Genomic DNA, 26,238 nt, shown 5'->3' on the forward strand with positions numbered 1-26,238 from the left:
GAGCAATTGGTTGGTAATGCCATCACCAAGGAGCTTAATAGTATTCTAAAGTGTATATAGCCCACTCCTTAAGCAGCTCCTTGATGTTGGACACCTGGGTGGCTTCCAGGTTTAGAGTATTAAAAATTGTGCTGCTGAGAGAGCTAAGCGGCGGCAGAGCGAGGCCTCATGCCAGAACGACCATCGCAGCAGCCGCGGCGGAGTCCCGGTGCCCCTCAGTGCTGAAGCTACTGAAAGATGGCAAAAGAAGTGGTGGTAGTAGCCAAATTTGACTATGTGGCCCAACAAGAACAAGAGCTGGACATCAAGATGAATGAGAGATTATGGCTATTGGTTGATTCCAAGTCCTGGTGGCGAGTTCGAAATTCCATGAATAAGACAGGCTTTGTGCCTTCCAACTATGTTGAAAGGAAAAACAGTGCTCGTAAAGCATCTATAGTAAAAAATCTAAAGGATAACTTAGGCATTGGAAAAGTTAAAAGAAAACCTAGTGTGCTCGATTCTGCATCTACTGCTGAGGACACCTTTGTTGATCCAGGGGAACGTCTCTATGACCTCAACATGCCTGCTTATGTGAAATTCAACTACATGGCAGAGAGAGAAGAGGAGCTTTCACTGATAAAAGGGACAAAAGTGATCATCATGGAGAAATGCAGTGATGGCTGGTGGTGGGGTAGCTACAATGGACAAGTTGGATGGTTCCCTTCAAATTATGTAACTGAGAAAGGTGATAGCCCTTTGGGTGACCACGTGGGTTCTCTGTCAGAGAAATTACCAGCTGTTGCTAATAACCTAAATACTGGACAAGTGTTACATGTGGTACAGGCTCTTTAGCCATTCAGCTCATCTAATGATGAAGAACTTAATTTTGAGAAAGGAGATGTAATGAATGTTATTGAGAAGCCTGAAAATGATCCTGAGTGGTGGAAGTGCAGGAACATCAATGGAATGGTTGGTTTGGTGCCAAAAAACTATGTCACCATTATGCAAACTAATCCGTTAAACTCAGGCTTAGAGCCATCACCTCCACAGTGTGATTACATTAGACCTTCTCTCACTGGAAGGTTTGCTGGAAATCCATGGTATTATGGGAAAGTCACTAGGCACCAAGCAGAAATGGCATTAAATGAAAGAGGGCATGAAGGTGATTTTCTTATTTGTGACAGTGAATCTTCATGAAATGATTTCTCAGTATCACTAAAAGCACAAGGGAAAAACAAGCATTTTAAAGTTCAGCTAAAAGAGACTGTCTACTGCCGTGGGCAGCATAAATTCAGCACCATGGAACTTGTAGAACATTTTTAAAAAGGTGCCAATTTTTATAAGTGAACAAGGAGAGAAATTATATCTTATCAAGCATTTATCATGATGCTGTTGACCAGAAGTGACTGTTGCACAGCTGTAATGCATCCTGTAATTGAAGACTGAGAAAATGTTGTTCCAATCATACTTGATTGGAAATTGCTCTTTCTAACTCTGTATGAGAATTGACTATAATCCATAACTATTTTTATTATAGCTCAGCCCATACGTATATACTACATATGCAAATTATCTGCATAGAGCAATTCTTTATTCTTGGTCTTCTGTTTTGTCTGTTTCTTTGCTTTTATTACTAAGGTTGTATATTTTGAAATATAATGCATATCAAAAGTCTTTATATGGAAGAATATTTCCTTATTGACTTCCCTTTATTTCCTTTTTAGTCACATCCAGAACCATTTCTCAGCATCCAAAGTTATTTTATCACTATATGGTATATGCTAAAATAAATTTCTGGAGAGTGTTAATCATTTCTGTGACTAAATAGCAATAATAAATGGAAACTTAGAAATTATTTTTAGGTATTGTATTTGTCACAAGCCATTATAAATATCAAGTACTCTGTGTCTGCCATCATTTTAAATATCTTCATTGTAAAGCAACAAAAGGGGGGCATAAATCAGAAAATATGTCTTGTACAATTTTTATTTATTACAAATGTTGGGAACAAAACTACCTGACTTCGAAAAGCATTTTTGTGGTTCTCATCTAATTAATACAGCAAAACTGTCTCTAATACTTAGCTGTTTGAACTGTAAATGAATGCTCTAGTGTTATTTTTCCCATGGTGTTAGTTTACCAAAGCATTGTATATTAGGGTATGTAACATGTGCCAGTGTGAAAAGAGCTATGGCCAGTTTTGAGAAAACTACAGACAGTAAGGCTCTTGATTTTTCTCCAACTCTAAACATTAATGATTAGCAGGCATGACATTTCTGTTATTGTCATTTTCTCCTTCCAGCTTTGAGTTTTGGAACACTAGAATCAACGTATGCCCAAGGAATAGATAGGATGTGCTCTTGGTTAGAGAAACTTGTTTTTTAAATCATTCTCTTTGGATTATAAATTTATTATAAAGCACTGAATCTGCTTTAGTAGGTCACAAAGGAAAACCAGTAACATAGTTTTCCCCCAATATTAATTTTAGAAGTTTAAGTACCCTACAATATTTTCATTGAATGTACTTACTAAGACCACATCCCTTAGTAAACAGTAGGAAATCACATGATACTTAAAAATATTCCTTAGTGCTACCTATAGTATTTCCCCTTTTTCATATCTTATAAACAGGCATTTGATACACTGAAATTAATTATGTTAAAATTGAAGTTGTCTAGTTTGTGGAGTTTTTATTTGGGGGTTTGATTTTTTTTTTCTTTTAAGTTCTGCTTTTTCAATTTTCAAACCATTTAAAGATTCATATTGCCACTGGGTGGCAGCTCTGACTTCTCCCCTTACGCAGCAGAAATTGGTAGATATAATCCAAACATTGATTCATCTTAATTGCTTCTGCTTTTAGTCCCTACTTCAGTATCTTTTATTAGTCTCCTTTTGTTTATTAAAATGATTTATTAGTAGATTATTATTATTAAATTATTAAATAACTTGAATATAAATTGAAGAAAGTAGTTTAAAAGTAGTTATAAAATGACTAGGTAGGAAAACATCTTTTTATTTTAAACAAACGTGAAGATGATGCCCCCCCCTCCCAAGCCCAGGCCCTCATATATGCAGGGCATGTACTCCATCATAAAGCACAGGGTGTACATTCTTGTCCTCCTCCTTATGGTTCTTTTTTTCATTCATTATGAATCTTTAAAGGAATAATTAATACAGACAGCTATTTATAACACACCTCACTGAACTACTTTTGAAAAATGTAGTAGCACTAGAAGCAGAGTGCATATTTCTGTGCCACAAGTAGTTTTATAAGAACGAGCATGCCTGAGTAACCCATATGTGTCAAGAAATCTTAAGTATCCTCTTATGGAATGAAAACCTTCTTAGGAGCTTCTTAATTTTGTACTTAAACATTTGGTTTAGTTTTTAATCAATTCTTACTCGAGTGAGAGTTGATGAGCATGAATTTCATATGAAGCCATTTTCTTAAGAACTACACTAGCCTGGGCTGGGTGGTGGTGCATCTGGTTGAGCAAATGTTATAATGTACAGGGACCTGGGTTCACACATCCCAGTCCCCACCTGCAGAAAGGAAACTTCCAGAGTCATGAAATAGTGCTCCAGATCTTACCTTTCTATTCCCACTCCCCCCTCTCAATTTCTGTCTCTATCAAAAAAAAAAGATTAAAAAATTGAGGTAAAGAAGGCTGATTATTGGTGTTGCATATGTTTGAGACATATGTCTAAGTTCATTTCCCTTTATAAAAAAAAAAGAAGAAGCAATGTAAAGTGCCCTTCCCAATCTGTACTTCCAAATTTGCATTACCAATTTGCAGTTACTGTTATTTTTTATTTTTCCTGTAATATGGGCTGTTCTGTTGAGATTCTGGAAAAAGATTTTTCTGAAATACAAATGTCATTCCAAATCACCAAAAAAAAAAAAATGTGCTGCTATAAACTAAGATATACACAGATATTTTTGGATGGTTGTGTTTGATTCTTTACCATATTTCCCCAGAAGAGGAATTGTAGGGTAGGTCCACTTCTAGCTTTTGAGACTTCTCCAGACTGCTCTCCACAGGAGCTGGACCAATTTACACTCCCACCTGTCATCAGAGTTCTGGGCACCAGTATGCCAAGCTAGCTTCACGGGCGGGAGACTGAGCCCAGGGACACACGGCTGAGCAAAGAAGCAGTATTTCTTTATTCATGAGCAAATGATTCAAAAAACTAATCTATTCTAATCACCACACATTTTTTTTCCTGCCTCTCTCTCCTCAGGTGACAGTGTCAGGAACTCAGGAAGTACCTAGGGTAGGGAGCAGGGAGAAGGAAGAAGAGTGAAACTAGCAAGGACTAAACCAAATCTCCTGGAGGCAGGAGGAGTGAGACCAAACCAATGTAACAGAATGATCATGTAAATAGACGGCAATGTCAAGCAATGTAACAGAAGAGATCTCAGAAGCAGAACCAGAAGCATACCAACACCCACCAGTAGTTCAGGAAGGTTCTTCTCTCCCCACAACCTCCCCAGTATTTATTGTTGCTGTGATTTCTGATGTACAACATTCCACAGGAGTTATTTGATATCTCATAGTTGTCTCTATTTGCATTTTTTTAATAAGCAATGACTTGGAGCATTTTTTCATGTCTTGACCTTTAGAATATATTTGTTTAATATGCTGTTCATATTCTCTCCCCATTTATGGATGGGGTTGTTTTCTTTTATTAATTTTTAATATTTATTTATTGTCCATTTTGTTGCCCTTGTTTTATTGTTGTAGTTATTGTTGCTATGGATATATTCGTTGTTGGTTGGAAAGACAAAAATGGAGAGAGGGGAAGACAGAGAGGATGACAGAAAGATAGGCACCTGTAGACCTGCTTCACCACCTGTGAAGTGACTCCCCTGCGGGTGGGGAGCCGGGGTTATCCTACATACATGAAAGATGGTTTAGCAGTAGAGAGAATTTATGGCTGGTAATCTATTCCTTTAGTACAGTGACTGTTTCATTCCATTCTCTTGTGGTTTCTAGTGTCTGTGATGAGAACTCTGCAGATAGTCTGATGGTTCTTGCTTTGTATTTCAAATTCTTTTCCCCCTGTGTTATGCATATCCAAGGATACAAAAAAATTGAAATAATAATAATAAGAAGAAGAATTTTAAAACCAGACACAGCGTCACTTTTGGCTGACTAGCAGACACCATATTATGAAAGCTGAAAGCAGAAATGGCTAACATCAGTTAATTGATTAGAAATATAAATCGTAGTTTTGCCCTTCAACCATAACGTCCCTGCCTGGTTGAGTAGTCTCTAGATTGGGATCTAGATTACAGAGCAGAGTCATTTCAGAACCCCTCCCACATCAGAAGGGGGTTGTCTGGGAACCTGTGTCTGTCTTGAAGCATCAAGAGAGCATCTCTGGTGAGATGACCAGCAGCTCAATATAACCCTGAATTCCTAATAATTAATTAATCTTTTTCTCTATTTTCAGGTTCACTACAAATAGAACATGGTGAGTTGCATTAGACCAGAGAATCATGCCAATTCTTGGTTACTGACCCACATTCTAGTTATGCTAAATAAACCTGAATCTAGTAGGAAAGACTTCAGGGGAGCTGGGTGGTGGTGCACTTGGTTCAGCAGGTATACTTCTGTGCATAATCACCTGCATATGGACTGGAATTTGAGCCCCTTTTCCCTACCTGGTGGAGAGGCTTCACAGGTAATAAGCAGTATCTCTCTCTCTCTCTCTCTCTCTCTCTCTCTCTCTCTCCCCCCCCTCCCTCCCTCCCTCCCTCCATACTCTCTTCCTCTTATTTTCCTTTCCCCTCTCAATTTCTCTGTGTCCTGTCATATAAAATAGAACAGAAGAAAGGGATAAAAATAGTGTCGTGAGCAGTGTGTTGGTAAGGCTAGCACCATGGATCTTAATAGTATTCCATTGTATATATAGCCCACACCTTACTCAGCTACTTGTTGATGTTGGACGACCTGGGTGGCTTCCAGGTTTAGACTATTACAAATTGTGCTGCTATAAACTGAGATTTACGCAAATGTATTTGGATGGGTGTGTTTGGTTCCTACCATATATCTCGAGTGAGGCATTGTGGGGTTATAGGGTAGGTCCACTTCTAGGCTTTGAGTGTTCTCCAGACTGTTCTTCACAGGAGCTGGACCAATTTACACTCCCAACAGCAGAGCAGGAAGGTTCATCTGTCCCCACAACCTCTCCAGCATTTATAGTTGCTGTGTTTTCTGATGTGTAGACCATTCTCACAGGAGTGAAGTGCTATCTCATAGTTGTCTCTATTTGCATTTTCCTGATAATCAATGACCTGGAGCATTTTTCATATGTTTCTTGACCTTTAGATATGTTTTTGTTGCTGAAAATTCTGTTCATACACTCTTCCCATTTTGGGGTGGGGTCATTTGTTTTCTTTTTTAAAATTTTTTAATATTTATTTATTTTCCCTTTTGTTGTCCTTGTTGTTTTAGTGTTGTAGTTATTGTTGTTATAAATGTAATCATTGTTGGAAAGGACAGAGAAATGGAGAGAGGGGAAGAAAGACAGGGGGAGAGAAAGATAGACACCTGCAGACCTGCTTCACTGCCTGTAAGTGACTCTCTTGCAGGTGGGGAGGTTTATGGTACTTGCACTTGGCTCCATGTGAGCTTAACCCGCTATGTTACCACCCTTCTCCCAGTCATTTTTTTTTCCTTGTTGCTAAGCTTGGTGAATTCTTTATATGTGAAAAGAACCTCTGTTCCCTATTCCATAGCCTGGGAAGCTTTGTCAAAGATTAAATGTCCATGGTATGGTGTCACAATGATCTCATTTAAAGTAGACGTTTGTTTGTTTCTTTTTGTGTAGGACTCCTTTCAGGAAATCTTGCCAGTGGACTGGTAGTGGTGAATTCCTTTGGTTTCTGTATGTTTGAGAAGGTTCTATTATCATACATACATGAAAGATAGTTTAGCATTAGAGAGAATTTGTGCCTGGTAATCTGTTCTTTTAGTATAGTGAATGATTCATTCCATTCTCTTGTGGTTTCTAGTGTCTGTGATGAGGACTCTGCAGATTGTCTGATGGTTCTTGCTTTGTCTTTCAAATTCTTTTCCCCCATGTCATGCATTAGCCAAGGATACAAAAATTGAAATAATAATAATAAATTAAAAACCAGACACATTTCCACTTTTGGCTGACAAGCAGATAACTTATTATGAACATTGTAAAATAATTAGAGAAATTGTTAGACTTTAACTTCAGAAAATTTCTTAGAAAGGCAATTCAAGGCTCCAGGCACAACTTACAAACACAAAGTCACAATCCTAAATATCATTTCACCCAACAATTACAAAATTCACAATGAAAACTTCAAATTGAAATTCAAGGATTTAAAGAGGCTGGGGAGAGAATTAAAGCTAGTATAAGAGGACTTGTAAATAGAATCTTTCAGTTCTAGGACTGGATAGCAGGACTAGGAGCTCTCTTAGTCTCTTAGTCTGAAGCTGCTGAACAATGAGGATTCCTGAACAATGGAGTAATTCTGGGTGAAACTGCAGGAACCAGCAGAAAAATATTAACATGAGAGTAACTGGAACTCCAAAATATCAGGAGATGGAGAGGGAGCAGAGTTGATATTTGAATATGTCATAGAGGAAACCTGTCACACACCTGGAAATTGCTGAATATATAAACATTAAGGAAGCCAAATGAACTTCCAGAGTTTATAAGTCAAAATGGCCCACACCACAACACATCACTGTGAAACTTTGGAAAAACAAAGACAAAAAAATCTATTTTAGTATTTTAGTTCACTAGAGGAAATGAGTGTTTAATTTTAAACACTATTTAGATTATTCTTACATGTTTTATAAATATATTAATAATTCACATTAAAAATATACCCAGGAACAAAGAGACAACTCCCCAGGTAGGTCTCCTGCATTGGTGAGGGTATTGAGTCTGAGGCCTGGCAACACAGGAAGGTGCCAGTGCAACTAAGGAAGCTTCTGTGCTCTGGGTTCCCGCTTGATCTAGCTCACTTTTCCTCTCTGACATTGTATCTGAATTTAAAATACATTAGACTATGAATTTTCACATTCTCTCCTCCTCATGCTCAGTTGAAAACACAGCCAGTGTAAGCTGGGCGGTAGTGCAGCGGGTTAAGTGCAGGTGGTGCTAAGCACAAGGACCCACATTGCAGCGCCACCAACCCAAACGCCAGGGAGCCTGACAGGGTCATCTCCTTTTGACCTGCATTCAGACTTCAAGGAAGCTGGGCAGGAGGATGGGAATGGGTCAATGCATTCTCCCCCCATTATTGCTACAAACAATTATACTGTCACAGTTGATTAATAATGCTTTGGCAGTGCCTAGTGAAAATGGAGAGTCAGAAGGACCCCCTCTCCCTTACACAGGGGCATATTTGAAAGTTACATTATAAAAGTAGAGTATACAAAAATTCCTTTCCAGCCTTTGCTTAAGTTTCTCATCAATGGGGCCAAAAAATCACCATTAAAAAACCCCTGGTTAAATGGAAAGGTTTGCTGATAGACAAATAAAAAAGATCAGATCCTCTACTAACATTGGGACAAAGATATGCTTGTCTTTCCACAGAAAGATTCTCCCATTTAAATTCCCATCTCTGCCACAAAAAATACTCTCTTGTTTAAAAAAGTGTCAGCTAAACAAAAAGATGTTTATGTACCTTTGTCTAAATTTATAGATCAGGTTTTAAAAAACATGCCACAAAAAAGAGAAAACACAGATAATTATCAAACAATTGATTTCTGACTTGTCAGACCTTAATTTGCCCTTTAAGAAAAATGGGTTCTTTAAGTGATTATATATGAACCTGTTCAGAGGTTATTCCACCCTTCCTACAAGATATAACTATAGCTGCTGCCCTAAAGAGAAAAACTGGTACTTAATTCTTAAATAAACTAAATAAGAAAGCAAATGGTGCCACCAAAAAAACTGAGATATTTTTCCTATAGACAACATCTAAATAATAATACTAATAATATAAATATAATAATATAACTTATTATATAATAATATAATTTATTATATAATAATATAGTGATATAATGTATTATATAATAATAAATAATATGATACTATAATTATATAACTTATTATATAATAATATGATTTATTATATAATAATATAATATAATAATGATGGTTACTATTTATGTATGTGTGTTTTGAGTTTGGCTTTATGGCCTGGGTGCAGCTCAAAGAGCAAGAAGTGCTGCAGCTACAAGAAGATTCAAAAAACTTCATCACCTGGATGTGGTAATCTAAAAATAAAAATTATTTTGCTAAAGTAAATAAATATTTAAAGTAAAAGCCTAAATATTTAAATTGACTTACTTCTTAAAAGTGTAAAAGTGACAATTCTTTATCTCCAAATTAAAATACAAATTATATTTATGGTTTTAAGTCAGAGAGGTTCTGGGACATTATGGAAGGCCCCCATAATGCCCTATGAAACTCTTTCTGTGGAAATTAGTCCACAACAAAATTTGTTATTTGTTTGGCACTGTAAATCTTCTGAAAAACATTTTCAGAAATGTGTGTTGACTCATTAAGTAACTTGAGTTTGTTTAAAGTTTAAAGTAAAATAAAAAAATCAATATACTTTAGTTAAATTTGGTTTAAAGATCCTGACATTCAGAGATTGATAGATAAAGTTAAATAAGCTAGACTTTAGATTTACTTCCTTTAAAATTCAAACAGAGCCTTTTAAAATATCACACACTTAGGGTGTGTCTCAATTTTAACTGAGTGTGACAAAAGACTAAAAGAGATATTATTGATATATATAAAGTTGTCAAGTACCTTCTCATTTAAAAAGATAAAATAAACCTAGATAAACAAAAAAATAACTTGTCAATGGTTATGCTGATAAATTTCATGCCTAAAGCTTTTGCTCTGGTACCCCTCTATATATCTTTCCACATTTAAAAATATCTAATTTATTTCAAGACAGTGTCAAAAGTCTATTCTTGATAAGTTAAGTTGATACATACATATGTTTCTGATCTGATAAAAAGTTTAATATTTGATAAATCTTTATTAAACAAAATTAGTCTAAAGATGTCATAAGATGGTGTAAAAGATTATTTTAAACGTATATGACTTCATAATGAGTAAAGTACTATGATCCTAACATTAAACTAAGTTCTAATAATATAAGTCATTTTAAAATTATACTACAAAGATGATAACCATTTTATTGTTTAAAAAGGCCTTATAAAATTATATAAATATATTTAAACAAATTCTAAGTCATTAGATTATCAATTTTAATATTTTCCTGGCCTTGTGAATGTCTTGCTGGTCACAAATAAAAGAGTACAACCATAACAAGCCTTCACATAAAAAACCAGCCTTTCATATGGTAAAAAGCTTTCTTAAAATAAAAAATTCTCTATATGTAGCCCAATTTCAGTTTAAGTGACTTAATAATGTTTTTATGTTTTTCCAAAGATAACAAAATCTCAGCTGATTCCAACAGCCTTAGTAGTCTTTACTGATGGGTCCTCCTCAAAGACAGGACCACAGACTCCACACAGCATTCTTGGTGGAGCACTCTTTACCATTCATATTTTAAATTTGGACACACACAAAAAATCTGCCAGTGATAGGTTCTAAAAAACTACAACTAGCAGTAGATATGCACTGGTTAAACAGAGGGACCCCCTGCCAGGGTCCTAGAAAAGACTAGATCCTGTCCTCATGTGGGGACAAGGACATGTTTCTGTTTTCTCCCGTACAGATAACAAAGCCCGCTGGCCACCAGAGAGATCCGTCCAACAAACAGAAGAGAAGAAGACAAAAATGCCTACAGATGCCGAGACCTATGAAAATTGACAAAAAAGATAGAGAAGCTGAGGCTTGAGATCCCCCGGTGTTATTGATAATGACTATACAAGAAAAATTAAGCTCATGATCTCCTCCCCATATGGGGTCGCTGCCATAGTAGTTATAGAGCACTATGTGTTACTCCTTTGCCTTATAATTCCCCCACTCCCTGAGATAGGGCTAAGAACCACCTTATGGACATTTGACAACACAATGATATTTCCCATGACATTGATACCCTTCAGGCCCAGATTAGCGCCATAAGCGCTTCCTCCCTAGATACCCCCGATGTTTGAAAATTTGCACAATCTCTAAAAGAGGGCTTAACATCTCTCAACCCAATTAATTGGCTACATATTCTCATATCACTGAGAGACATTGTTTTTGTAATAGTAATTTTTCTGCTTATTCTTCCAGTCCTCTTCAAGCTCCTCTCCAGATCCATCAGACAGCTCCAAACCAAATTCCATCACTTTAGATTAAATAAAAAAGAGGGAAATGCAGCACCCCCAACCCAAACGCCAGGGAGCCTGACAGGGTCATCTCCTCTGGACCTGCATTCAGACTTCAAGGAAGCTGGGCAGGAGGACGGGAATGGGTCGACGCATTCTCCCCGTTATTGCTACAAACAATTATACTGTCAAAATTGATTAACAATGGTTTGGCAGTGCCTAGTGAAAATGGAGAGTCAGAAGCACCCCCTCCCTTACACAGGGGCATATTTGAAAGTTACATTATAAAAGTAGAGAAGGTGGGTCAACACAGACCGACAAAAGAAGTCACGTTATGACTTGCCCCTCATAGAAACAATGCAGAGATTGAGGCCTCCCTGGTACAAGTTGACATATTGAAACAAAGAAAGATTAATAGTTAAACTTTACCAGACCTAGATGAGCACTGGTCCACGACTAGGCAAAGATCTGTATGCCTGCCATAAAAGATTAATTGTAGAGATAGCCCTCAACAAAAGTCTAAAACAATTCTGGGTATGACCTCCTCTGAGAACAGAACAATACAAAGTATTGTACCCATTCTTTACAGTTATAGGGAGTAACATGTGGCTTGTCAAAGACTATAATGTTTATTGATACTTATTTATGAGCTGGTTGCTTAGGCAACCTGAATGTAACCTGAAAAAAGTATAAAATCTAATGCAGTTTCACTATTAAAATGAGTCCAGATTCACCCTCCAATAGAGTGTGGTGTCTATCTGTTCTCCCTCGCGCCGACTTCTGATCCTCCTGGGAGGTTGCCTTCAAGACCCCTGACCCTCCTGATGCTCATCCACTGTGGTGGTCCGTGGCACGGCATGAGGATTCTGGTTTGAGCCCCTGGCTCCCCACCTGCAGGGGAATCACTTCACAGGCGGTGAAGCAGATCTGCAGGTGTCTGTCTTTTTCTCCTCCTCTCTGTCTTCCACTCCTCTCTCCATTTCTCTCTGTCCTATCCAACAACGACGACATCAACTACAACAACAATAACTACAACAACAATAAAAAAAAGACAACAAGGGCAACAAAAGGGAAGATAAATAAATAAAATTACAAAAAAAAAAAAAGAAGAAAACACAGCCAGTATCCCCTCAGAATGCTGATCTCTCCCTTTCTCTGTTTGCTTGCACCCAAAGAAAAGCCCTGGGAGCAGAGGGTGAGTGAAGTCTGAATTCTCTACTTTGATATCCACATGTAGGTATTCACACCAATCCTTGCCCTGCTAGATATTCAACTAACTTTACATTTTCCTGTTTGTTTGTAGGACTTAGTGTCATCAGAAGATTTGCAGGTAAGTACAAGTGTGATGAGTATTAAGTGTGATTTATGACTGCCATGAACTATTATGCAAACAGATAGACTCATGCCTGAGGCTCAGAATCCCAGCTCCAATGCTTCAGATCAGCATAAGCCAGAGCTTAGCAGTGCTTTGGTAAAATATATAAATAAATAAATAAATGTAGAGGAATAAACGATGTCTGGTGTCAGGCACAGTTCCATATAGACGCACAGAGAGCTTCCATTTTCTCAACCCCTGGTAATTCAGTAAGAATCACTTGAAAATTCTACATTTGGGCTGAAAATAGCTCACGTGGATGGTGTGCTGCTTCTGCCTTGTGTGCAACCCAGGTTCAAGCCCGGACTCCATTTCATTAAAGAAAACTTTGGTGCCATGATCTTTTGTTTTTTCTCTCTCTCTGTTTTCTGGAACTCTTTTTTAGAATAAAGGTTTTGCCCAAGTAAACTATATAATGTTCTGTAATGCCAGGCTAGCTTCGCAGGCAGGAGAGAGGATCCAGGAACCAAGTTCATGGTGGTAGCAATACAAATCTTTATTCCTGCAGGCACCCCAGAGTCGGGTGTTAGTGCAGGAGGGCCCTGTGGCTGCCTCCCGCTCTGAAGGCCAGCCCATCTCCAGGTCTGGGCATGGAGAGAAAAGAGAGGAAGAGAAGAAGAGAAGAGAGCAAAACAAGGAAAAGAAGTAGGCTTTATAGGGCAAAACCAGTAATGGAAAGTTGGGAAAAGAGATGGTTGGAAAAGGGAGTGGAGAAAAAAATGAGTGAGAAGGTAGAAAGCTTCCATAGCAACAGTTGCCAGGGTTTCTTTTAACTGGTGGGCTTAATGTACCCTGCAGGCAAGGCGGGTCTCAAGGTAGAAAGAAGATACATCAGGAAAAACAATGATTATGTAAATAGGCCATAGTATCAGCAATGGAGGATGAAGCAGGGGGGCTTCCCAACATCTCCCACTTTTTTTTATTAGTGCCCATAGTATCAGAATTGCAGGGTGCTTTGTGAGGCAGGGAGTCTGATAGGACAAGGCACACCTTTGGGGTTACTACTGTCCCTCCTTGCTCAGCCTCTTGGTAGAGAGAGAAACTGACAGGATAGATGCACCCCTCAAGTCCAAGCCCTGCCAAGCTCAACCACATGCTCACAGTGTCCCAACATCTCCCTCTTTCTTAATGGCAATATATAAATAGGTGAATGTCTGTAAAAGACTCCATTTCTGTCAGGGGAATAGCAGTGTAGGGGTGAACAGAAACCTTTCGGGCAGAAACCTGAATGATATCATGCAGGCATTTTTAAAAGAACTGCAATAGGGGGTCGGGCGGTGGCGCAGTGGGTTAAGCGCATGCGGCGCAAAGCGCAGGGACCGGCGTAAGGATCCCGGTTCGAGCCCCCGGCTCCCCACCTGCAGGGGAGTCGCTTCACATGCGGTGAAGCAGGTCTGCAGGTGTCTGTCTTTCTCTCCCCTTCTCTGTCTTCCCCTCCTCTCTCCATTTCTCTCTGTCCTATCCAACAACGAATTACGTCAACAAGGGCAATAATAATAACCACAACGAAGCTACAACAAGGGCAACAAAAGGGGGGGAAAAAAAGGCCTCCAGGAGCGGTGGATTCATGGTGCAGGCACCGAGCCCAGCAATAACCCTGGAGGAGGAAAAGAAGAAAAAAATAATAATAATAAAAAATAAAAAAAAAAAAGAACTGCAATAAAACAGGGAGCTTAGGTAAGTAAGAGTATCAAGGGACAGTGGAGACTGAAGAGAGGCCTGGTAGGTGGAGAGGGGCTGCCTGATGGTAGAAAGGGGTGCTGCCTGATAGGCAGAAGAATGGGGGCCTGATAGGCAGAGAGGTGAGAGGGGTTATCTGGCATTGCAGAGTCCCAAGACAGCTGGCTCAAAGTCCAAGGACTGCTACAGTCAGTCTCAAGAAGTCCAGCAGTGTAAAATGAGTGTTCAAAGGTGTATCAGCAAGTCCAATAGAAGCGTCAGTCCAATGCCAATGAGCAGGGGAAGAAATGCCGCACCTCTATCTCGATGTTGAAAATTCCTTCTTTTAACTTTGTCTGGTAAGAATGTAGCCTCAAAGTTACACTTTTAACCTAAAAGTTAATGTTTACCAAACTTCAAACACACACATAGACATGTAGTCTTTAACACACCGGAGGAGAAAAACTTTTGTTACAAAAACAATCATGTAAAACACAAATTTAGATCTGTACTGTCTTAGTTGAACCATTTTTACTTACACAGTTTAAGACTAAATGTTTCACATTTATACCAAGACTTAAAAAAATCAAAAGAGAAAAAAAATTTTTTTTTTAGGATTGTTTCTGGACATGTCCAGAAATCACGGTTGCGTCCAGCATTTCTATGTAAAGTTAATTAAGTTTCGGGGTACTTTGACCAAAATAGGTCAACAAAAATTTCAGTCATTCAATTCACTCTCTCACAAAACACAACTGGCCAGTCATAGCATAAGATATTCAGAGAAATGGGGGGGGGGGACACGAGAGGGCTCTGTGAACCAGATTTTTCAGATCGCACCATGTCGTATTATGGATCCTGGGGTGTGTCCTGCAACCAGTCCTCCTGCAGTGTTTCTTGTTCCTCAGGGATAGCAGCACCATCATGCGGGTATTGAGTAATCCTGTGGAAACTCTCATACAATAAAAAAAGCTTACCCCATGGTCAATGGGGGTTAGGCCATTTCCAGATTTTATCGCTAAAATCAGTTAATTCTGCATACATGTACCTGAAGTAAAAAGAACCAAGTAATGAAACATGAAAGTGTTGTTTTAGAAAAAAAAAATTTAAGTTAAACCCTTGGATAACAGTAATAAAATTGAATTATTTGCCTGAAATGTAATTTTAAGTCATTGGGGGAGAAAACAAGCTATCACTGAATCCATTTTGTAAGATCACTTTATTGTGATATGTGTTAATTTAGAAAACTGACTTTTGTGGGGCTGGGTGGTGACATACTCAGCTGAGTGCACAGGTTGCTGTATGCGAGGTTCCAGGATCAAGTCTCCAGTCTCCACCTGCAGGAGGGAAGCTTTATCTGTGCTTGAGCAATGCTGCAGGTGTCTCTCTTTCTCTCCCTCTACCCACCTCTCACTCTCAATTTCTGCCTCTATAAAAATAATAATAATACTGCCAGGAGTGGTGGATTTAAGATGCAGATACTGAACTCAGCAATTATCCTGGTGTAAATAAAAAAAAACTTATTTTTTTAAGTAGACAGTCTTTGTCACAAGGGCAGCATTGCCCATCTCTGAGAGATGTGCCAGTGCACCTCACCCTCCACCAAACTATTCTGAATTCATGAGAGGAAACTGAGTCCCACCGTAAGCCCTATTCTACTCCTGGACTCTGAGTGCTGCTGCAAAGGACCACAGTTTACTTACCCTATCGATTTTCTGCTTTGTCTCCTTAATTCCCACTTATGACCTCAATCTACATTAATCCACATTCGCAGTAACAGCGCTCCAGAGACTAAACAGACTGGTAAAATGTGAGATTTGTTATCAATTCTCTCGCCCTCAAAATCAATTTGCTCACATCTTCCTGTTGCTACTGATCATCAGCCTGCACATATGCTGTCAAATATCCCTCCTGGAAAAAACAGATCTCCATAGCAGTCACTCTTAATCTAAGTGTGATATAACATTATTTTATTTATACTCAGAATTCTGCGAACTATTTCTTAACAGTCTTTTCCTGCTGTCCATCTGCCCAGAGAAAAGGCAGAATCCCTAGTGGTCTCAGGGGCTCAGTGACCCCGCCCTCTTCCCCTGGGCTTCCCTGGCCCCGCCCCTTCCCCTCCTCTTCTCCTCTGGCTGCACTGGACACTGTCCTCTCCTGGAGCACCTGAGGTGCTTCAGCCTCTGTGTCTGCACATGGGGGTCACCTGGTCATGATGCCCTCTGCTCTGCTTTCATGGCAGGCACAGGACTGTATGCTTCTTCTGAAAAATTTGTTATGTTACAGGAGGCAGAGACACAGACAGAGACAAAAGGGCAGAGAGAGAGAGAGAGAGAGAGAATGGTCCAAGATTTGGATGGTTGCTGAGGCCTCTCAGGAGCAGCTGGTGACATGTCATTCTCCCCTTATCAGTGTTCCCTCTAGACCCTCTGATGGGATGTGTCCCTTTCACAGATGAGATGGTTTAATGACTTCTACAAATACATTCCTCAAATTTGAATATGTAATGGCTGAGTGGGCAAGAGTGTGGAATGATAATTATTTTGATCTCTCTCAGTTTTTGAAGTACTCAGGAGTATTCAATTTTTTTTCTTTTTCTCTAAATATTTTTCATATGAAATATTACACAGTCTGGGCCACCTATATTTTCTTTGTAATGCAAATACTCACAGAAAGATGATGAGAGGGAAGCCCTGCCTCCAGCTCTTGCTTTTCCTGGTGGCAGAGCACCTTCCCAGTTTTGCTGCGGTTATAGCCTAGGCCAAGTGCCTGACCAGGCATCACCCACCCAGTGAACTCTCTTTCTGTCTGCCCCCTCATTTTTTTCTCACTCTTGTATTCATCCTTCACTTACAGACCCTGTTAGATAGGCATCAAAGACCTTTATGTAAAGCCTCTGAGCCCTAAAGTAGGACTTACTTTCAGTCCTACAATTAATGGATGTACTTCTTCTTCTGTAGCTAACATAACCCTGGATCAGGACACTGCTCACCCTGACCTTAAGTTATCTGAGGACAGAAAACATGTGATGCGTGTTTTGGAAAAACGAGATGTTCCCGACAATCCTGAGCGGTTTGACACTCTCAGGGCTGTTCTGGGGGAGAACAGCTTCTCTGCTGGTGACCATTACTGGGAGATGGATGTGGCTTGGAAGGACAGTGGGAAATAGGACTGTGTGGGGAGTCAGTCAAGTGGAAAGGAAGCATCACTGTTTGTCCTGAAAATGGGTTCTGGGTACTTTCTCTAAAGTTTAATGAGTTCAGGGCACCTACCACTACCATTGCATTCTTAGGGTTTCAGAAGACATTGAAATTGTGGGTATTTTTCTGCAGTATGAGAAATCTCTAATTTCTTTCTACAGTGTGACAGAGTGCAGCCTGCTTTATACTTTCAAAAGCACCTTTACAGAACCCCTGAATCCATATTTCTTCCCTGGATGTTTCAGTTGGGGAAGAAACATGAGCCTGGGTTTAAGAATCTCATCTCATCTTACAGAAGGGAGCTTCACAAGTGGTACAGTACTGCTGGTGTCTTCTTCCTCTCTATCCCATCTTCTTCTCAGATTTTTCTATCTACATCCAACTCTCTGTTTCTGCTTCACAAAGAGCTCGGGCTCCTCAAGGGTAGAGGGTACATGCTATTCATTTCATTGACCATATTTGTGTGAGATCAGTGCCTTATATTCAGTATAATATTGGCTGACACAGACTCAGTGAAATTAAATGCAGTCACTAACTAGACTGACTCACACCTTGAAGGACTCATGCTTTCAATACAGCTTCTATCACTATCCATGGCCCTATTGTCAGGTCCTGTGAGTCTCCTGGCTAAGTCAGATGGCTCTATAATGGATTATAATCCTACCAGGAAATATAATTTAACAAGAAAATATGAATGCACCATATGTGGAGATTAATTTATATTACTACATAGTATATCTAGAATTGCCATATATGCTAGAGTCTCCTGTATACTGCAGCATCTAATACACATTACAGAGTACTCACACATGATTAATTTTCAGAGATTTGATGCTGAATTCAGTGAATGAATTTAGAAGTGCAGTGTTAAATAATACATAAGGGAAGAAAGGAAGGAATGAAGGAAAGATAAAGAAGTAAAGAATGGAAGGACGAAAGGAAGGAAGGAAGAATGGCAATATTTCTGCCAGAAATTGTTACAGTCCATAAAGCTTTGAACCCTAAAGCCTGAGGTCTTGATTTCAATCTCCACCCTTACATATGTCAGTGTTGTCTCTTCTTTCTCTCCCTTCTCTTCTTTCACTTTCATAAACAAATAGATAAAAATACCAAAATATAGGGTGCTGGCCAGTAGTGTGGTGGGTTAAGTGCAGTTGGCACAAAGCACATAGACCAGCGTAAGGATCCCAGTTCGAGATCCCGCCTCCCCACCTACAGAGAGGTCATTTCACAAGCAGTGAAGCAGGCTTGCAGGTGTCTGTCTTTCTCTCCACATTTCTGTCTTCACCTTCACTATCGATTTTCCTCTGTCCTATCCAACAACAACAACATAAAAATAACTAACAATAACAACAAGGGCAACAAAAAAGGAAATAATTGGCCTCCAGGAGCAGTGTATGTAGTGGAGGCACCAAATCCCAGAGATAAACCTGGAGAAAAAAAAAGGAAATACCATATTATATATGAAGATTAGGAGAGGTAAAATAATCATATTATTAAACAATCAGGCAATTCATTGCTTTGAGATTAGTTTTTTAATGAAAGAACAGAGTAATGTTTCTTCTTGTATTATGTTTTTTCATTTAATAATTATTACATATCTATGAGATATAGAGAAGTAAATGAGAGAAAGAGAAGGCAGGGCAGAGAGGGAGAGAAAGATCAGCACATGACTCCAGCATAGATAATGACAAGGACCTAATTCTGGCCCTCATACTTGAGTGTTGAATGTCTTATCCACCATAATAATTACCAGACCACACAGGGTATATTTGTAAGTGAAAAATGTGTTCTAAGTTTTGTAATGGGTATCAAGATTTCATGGACAACAGACATATAAGCTTATATCCATTTGCTGTGCACTGAAAGTTGCTGTGTTTCACTAATGATTGTCTTTCTTAGAGGCAGCCCCATGACCTTGCCTCAAGTTACTGAAGCCCTTATCTAGACACTCCTCATGGAATGAGTCACCTGTGTAGCCAGCAGAGTAAGTGGAGTTAGTTGCCCCAAGTCAGGTCCTAAAGGATTGTCCTTATAAATATACTAGCCCAGTAGGGTGGGAACAAGATGCAACACAGAGAGGGTAGAGAGAAAAATGACTGGTGAAAATCAGGGTTTGACAAGGAGAGGATCAGGGTGTGACAAGGAGAGGGGGCGGAGCAGGCAAGAATTCTACCACTGAACCACCAATGCCCTGGAGGGAGGGTGGTGCTTGTTAACAGAGGTTATGTAAATAGAATACAGTGTTATGTAAATAGAATGCAATGTTATGTAAATAGAATAGGGGGGATTAAACCAAATGAAACAGAAGAGGTTTTTAAAAGCAGAATTAGAAGCGTACCAACAACTGGAGGCCTGCATACACAGTGTGTTATGTTCTTTCAAACAGATGATGGTTACAAAGCTGAATGAATGGGTATTGCAAAGGCATTTGAAAACTGTACTGTTTTTACTATTTGGTTTATATTAACATACAACACAAAAATTGTAATGCATCTTTAAGAAGCAAAAATATAGCTTTCAGTATAGAAAAACAGTCAGAGTAGTTGAAATATGCTGAGATAAAAAGGAGAAAGAGCTTTTTAAAAATAAGCCTATTCTGGGGCCTTAAGACTATGATTCTACTGCTCTTGGTAAACTGTTTTATTTGTTTGTTTGTTTTTAATAATATCAAGAAGACCATCTGATAAGAGTGGTCAATTTCACACAATTCCCACCACTAGAGTTCTATACCCTATCCGCTCCAATGGAAGCTTTCCTACTCATTATCCCTCTGGGTGTATGGACCCAGGATCATTATGGGGTGCAGAAGGTGGAAAGTGTGACTTCTGTAATTGCTTCTCCACTGGACATGGGCGTTGACAGTGGATCCATACTCCTAGCCTGTTACTATTTTCCCCTAGTGGGGCAGGGCTCTGGAGAGGTGGTGCTCCAGGACTCATTGGTGAGGTCATCTTCCCAGGCAAGTGAGATTGGTGTCATGGTAGCATCTACAATTTGGTGGTTGAAAAAGCATTAAGATATAAAGCAGAGAAATTTTTTTATATAATCAGGAACATGAAGGTAATAATATAGTGGATGAGGTTTGGGGTCTCCCTTTTTGGAAACAGCTACAAAGTGAACTGGTTTTTATTTTTTTCCTTTTTTCCCTATAAAATGAGAGAGAGCTAGATGAGAGACAGAGAGAGGAGAGATACCACAGCAATGTTCCATTTCTAATGAAGAATCCAATTTGCATGGTGTCATTGCGTGCTGGCTCAGAAATTAAACTTATTTTCTGGTATGGTATAATTGTGTATACTGTACAGACATCCAAATTCAAGCCTCTGAAGCGATAGATATTACTAAAGTAATAACTGAGATTTTAATATGGGTCATGTTTCTCTCAACTTCTCTGTCAAATTGTGGTTTTCAAGACAAAATAACACATTGAACTATTTTGTCCCTTGAGGAATTAGAGTGTAAAAAACTGATAATTTTTCCTTTAGCTCATATGAAAAAACAAACAAATCACCCACCAGGTGTGGAACACACTGACTAGAGTGCAGGACTTGAAAGCATTAGGAGAGAAGTTCAACCCACCCACAGTGTCACCTGTGACTGAGGATTCTCTGGTTCTTTTGGTAATAAGTAATGAATGCTGTGCTCAGGTGGTAGCACATTTGGTTATGTTCACAGAAAACAAGGAACAAGGCCCCAGGTTCAAGCCTCTGGTACCCACCTCCAGGGTGAAAGCTTCACAAGTGGTAAAGCAGAGCTGCAGGTATTTCTCTGTCTCTTTTCCTCTCTAAATCCCCCTTACTCTCAATTTTTGACCATCTCTATCAAATAAATAAAGTTAATTCAAACTAACTAAATAAAAAATAATGAATAATGAATAAGTAACTTATATTAAAATGAAAAGACAAATTTTCTGTGAAATCAAAGGGTGATTTTTCAGATCTTATGGAAATGATCTGTACTTAGTTAAATGTTTGCATCTGAATGTTGTAGGGTTTTTAAAAATAAAACTCTTGAGGTGCTAGAAGACTGGAAATTACAAAACAAAAATGAAGTGACCAGAGCAACCCTGGTCTTGGACTACCTGCTGCAGTCCTGAGTCAGGGGAAGGGGTGGTTATAGAACCTGAAGGGCTTTCCCACCAGGTCCCACAAGCCCTGCCTTTTGACGGACTGGGAGAAGGAGCTGGGAGAGGCAGGAAGATATGGGGCTCTCACTCCTCCTTGCTCACCCCACACCCAGCTGCTGGGTCCCTATCTCTTCCCACTCCCAGCTGTGAGAAAGGCTGCTCCTCCTGAAGGGGAGGTTGGTGTGAGCACTGCTCCAGCCTCTACTATCCCCCTGCCTTGTGCTGAGCTGAGGCAGCTGAGCTAGAAAGGGGTTGAGTTGTAGCACAGGGCATAAACTTCTCCATTGAGAGGACCTGTCTTTCTGAGAACATGGAAATGAAGATAGAAGAAGACCGCCAAAAAGGAGCCTGGGGTGAGTGCCCAAAGTGATTAGGGCCTTCTGTGCCCATGTCCCCTCCCTGCAGGTGTTTATCTATAACTTGTAAATGTCTGTTGGACCCTGGAGTTTTGCCCAGGTATAGGAAGCTTGGGGTGGTGACCAATGTAAGACTGTCACTATCTGAGCACCAGTCCACACAGCCTGCTGCTGTCCAAGGGGCAGAGGCTGCACTGGCTCTCAAGCCCCAGGTCTCAGCCTGGCATCTGAGGCCCAGCAGGGCTCTGTGCCCTCTGGCTCCTGCCTTCTGCCTCTGTAGCCCCTGAGCCAGTGGCTGAGACCAGAGCTGCCAGCCCTGCTGGGACCCATGCCTCTTCCCCCTGCAGCTGAGCTGAGCCCACAGCCCTGCTCTGAGCCTCTGCTCTCCAGAGAGACCCTCCTGCTGGACCTCTCCCTCCTGCATCTGTGCCTGTGCTCTACTGCCTGTGAGTCACTCATTTGTCTTCCTCTGGGGGTCCTGACACAGAGTGAGTAATGTCACTGACTGTGCAAAGACACAGGTTACTGATCAGGGGACTATACTAATGACAGAGAGCCACCTCCCTCCTTCAGGTCACTCAGGGGTTGGTAGACCCCTTTTGTTATGCTTTGCTAAGTGCTTCTCTTGGCTCTAAGCCTTTCAGAATGGATACTTCAGAGTAAAGAGTTTCTGGCTCCCCTTCTTAGTCTTTGAGGATTTGGAGAGATTTCCCTATCTCCATTGAGAATCTGTAAGAATTTGGATTCTGTGATGTATGTGGGTTCTACATTTTTATAAAAGAATTTAATCTTAATTTTAATATTGGAAATATAGACAAAAATTGGGAGAGGAAGGGAGATAGTGAAAATTCTTCAGCACTCCTGAATTTTTCCCCCTGAAGGCAGGGATCAGGGGCTTTGGGCCAGGTCCTTGTGCACTGTACTGTGTACACTTAACCAGGTGAGCCACCACCTGGCTCCCTCTGTGGGTCTCTTCACCAAGTTCACTTTAGAGTTTCTGATGCTCACACTCATCCCATTGACCTTCCAGTAACTCACCCATTACAATGCAAGATTTTCTCAGGAAATACCCAATGTGTAGAATATCCCTTGCTCTATCATTGTATGTTACTGTTCACTTTCTGAACACAATAAAATGAATTTACCATCTAACCGATACCAACCACTTATCGTTCACCTAATTTTGGTGGTTAATGTACTGTGTGAAGGTTGGAAGGATGGTGTACATGGTTAGCCACACATGTTATAATGTGCAAGGTCCCAAGTCTGGGTCCCCGGTCCCCAACTGCAGTGAGAAAGCTTTGTGAATGGGGAGGCGGTATGGCAGGTGTCTATCTCCCTCTTCTATCAGCCCTTTCCCTCTCAAATTTGGCTGACACTCTGCAATAAATCAAGTTTTTTTTTTTACGTATTATGTGTGGATATCATAGAGTAAGCAATATTAGTACAGTCATTGTTTCAGCCTGATGAAATTTTCGATTACAGGAGCCACAGACCCCTTCTTGCAGTACAATCCCAGTGAAATTCATTCAAATTGCTCTGTGTAATTCCATCCCATTAGCTGATGTGTGGAATCTGTAGCTGCATGCACCGTGTTTGTTAACTGCTCACCCACTGAGGGGGTCCTGACTCTGCTCCTGACCAGGCAGCTTTCTCCTCAGGACTCCTGGTCCCAGAACTCCAGGAAGAGTGTGGAGGGAGTGAGCAGCCCCTAGGCCTGTAAGCACCTGACCCTGCACACTGAGAGGAGCCCTGAGCTGAGATGCAGCCCTGGTGCATGGGCATCAGTATCCTCCTGCTCTCAGCCCTGCTTCCATGGCCAGGCGCAGGTGAGTGGGAAGGGACTTCACCATCTGATTAATCTGACACCTGACTGAGGGTGGGATGGGGGGACTCTGTTAAAGGGATGGTCCCAGGGCTTTGCCTTGCTTCCTGAATTCTTTAAGCTGGTTCTCATAAAAGCTAGGCTTTTATTTTTCATTGCTGTGTCTTGTTACATTTTATATTTTCTGACTTGGATTTATAAGTAGAAAACCAGCCAATTAAAGCAAACCTTGTTTAACATGACTAAATAACGTGCCATTAAGTCCTAATTTACTCTGTTGCTCATTCTGCTGAGTGTCCCATGTCCTCTTACAGCTGCACTAGGAAAGGCCAGTGTGTGTGCTGCCCACTGCTCTCAGCACCTGGACTCAGCAGCCCTGGGTCCCTGTCACCCTGAGAGTCTCAGTTCTGTCCCTGCTGAGCTAGAAGCTGTGTCCTGTGCCCTTGTCCTGATTTGCCCTTCCTCCCCCTGGAGAGGGACTTGACCTTCAGCTTCTCACCTGCATGTTTTCATTGCATCTCCTTCACTGAGGTCCCCTCACAGCCCCATTTTCAATAGGATCTTCCCACCACATCTTCCACATCACTGGTTCAGTTTATTCCTGGAGCTGAACTACAACCGTCTCTCCATCAGACTCAGACAGACTCCTGCCCTCTGTGTTTCTCAGCACTGGTCTAGGGTTTCACTCAAACATGTTTTCCTTTAGAAATAAAAAAATAAATAAAAACACAGGGATAATGCCTAATATGGACGTTACCAAGAATGGGAGTATCAGTCATTCTGCTAGTATACAAATAGCTAACTATTATGTTGTGTGCATGAATCTAATAAAATTTACACCCCAAAGTAAATAATAACATCCCCCCAAAATTTAAAAGGGTCTTTCAGGATCTGTGAAGGAATGCAAACTCTGGTGACAATAATAACTGTAATAGTACTAAAAAAGTGTGATTCATGCTGCTCTGAAGACAATTCTATTGTTGTGAATTAAGTACAAAAGTAGCTGATTATTATTCAAGTCTTGTCTAATAACTGGTTATGTCACCCTTGGTTGGGAGGAGGCAGGAGGAAGGGAGGGCTAGAATCACAGAACAGAACCAGGCAGAATCCTCATAGTTAGACACTGACATTCAAGTCATGGGACAGCTTGATTAGCTGAGGAAATGTTTACTTCATACCTTGCTTTTCCTGTTAAATACATGATTCAGTGATCAACACCGTAATGCATTTTTCTTTTTTTTTTTTTTTCCTCCAGGTTTATTGCTGGCCTCGGTGCCTGAACTGTGAATTCACTGCTCCTAGAGGCCATTTCCCCCCACTTTTGTTGCCCTTGTTGTAGCCTCGTTGTGGTTATTATTGTCGTTCATTGTTGGATAGGACAGACAAAATGGAGAGAGGAGGGGAAGACAGAGAGGAGGAGAGAAAAACAGACACCTGCAGACCTGCTACACTGCCTGGGAAGCAAGTCCCCTGCTGGTGGGGAGCCAGGGGCTCAAAGGAGGATCCTTCCACCTGTCCTTGAGTTTTGCACCATGGTCCCTTAACCCACTGCACTACCGCCCAACCCCCAGTGTAAAGCATTTTTATAAGATGTATCTTTAAAGATGAATTTCCCTATTTAAAGAGAGTGAATAGCAGAGAAGGAGCTAGAGAGGGAGAGGCCAGAGCTCAGATCCAGTCTGTGGAGCTCAGGCTCTTCCTCTTTCCCAAGGCCTCAAGCAGGCAGAGCCTGAGCTCCACAGCTGACTCAACACCCAGAACTCAAAGGAGTTCTTTTTTCTTTTCTCTTATTTCTTTCCTTCATTTTTTCCATAAGGGGTTTCATTAATCATTTTGCAAAGTACTCTGGGAATATAAGTTTCGTTTTAGAATATTGCATGGCTTATGGCTTGTGACTGTAACATAAACAGTTTGAAGAACTCTGCATAGCACACGCTTGGCAACAGTCACCATTATCTCCTTTCCATACAGGACAATTCTCTGTGGTAGGCCCAAGAGCAGCTATCATTGCCTCAGTCGGGGAAGAAGCTGTGCTGCCCTGTCACCTCAGCCCAGAGACAGATGCTAAGGACATGGAGGTGACCTGGGACCGAATGGATCCTCCAACTCTGGTGCATCGTTATGCTAATTCCCAGGATCATCAGTGGCAACAGAGCTCACAGTACCAAGGGAGGACAGAGTTCCTGAAGGAGAACATCAACACAGGGCAGGTGGCCCTGAGGATCCATCCCATCCTCCCTTCAGATGGTGGAGAGTACAGGTGTTTCTTTGCAAGCTCTACATTTGAAAGTGAAGCTCAAGTTGAGGTGCTGGTCACAGGTGAGTTTTTGAAATTAAATGTCTCAAAGTATTTCTAGGATTTTTCAATAGTATTTAGGTAACAGCATCGATAGTGTTGGCAAAGAAACTGAACAGTAGACA

The 26,238-nt window shown here is 40.4% G+C and overlaps 1 pseudogene; it reads left to right on the forward strand.

Moving 5' to 3' along the window:
- Positions 1-237: 237 nt before the first annotated feature.
- LOC132540157 (cytoplasmic protein NCK1-like) lies at positions 238-1,853 on the forward strand (annotated as a pseudogene).
- Positions 1,854-26,238: the final 24,385 nt, after the last annotated feature.

The sequence above is a fragment of the Erinaceus europaeus genome, chromosome 9 (assembly GCF_950295315.1).
Source record: "Erinaceus europaeus chromosome 9, mEriEur2.1, whole genome shotgun sequence".
NCBI lineage: Eukaryota > Metazoa > Chordata > Mammalia > Eulipotyphla > Erinaceidae > Erinaceus > Erinaceus europaeus.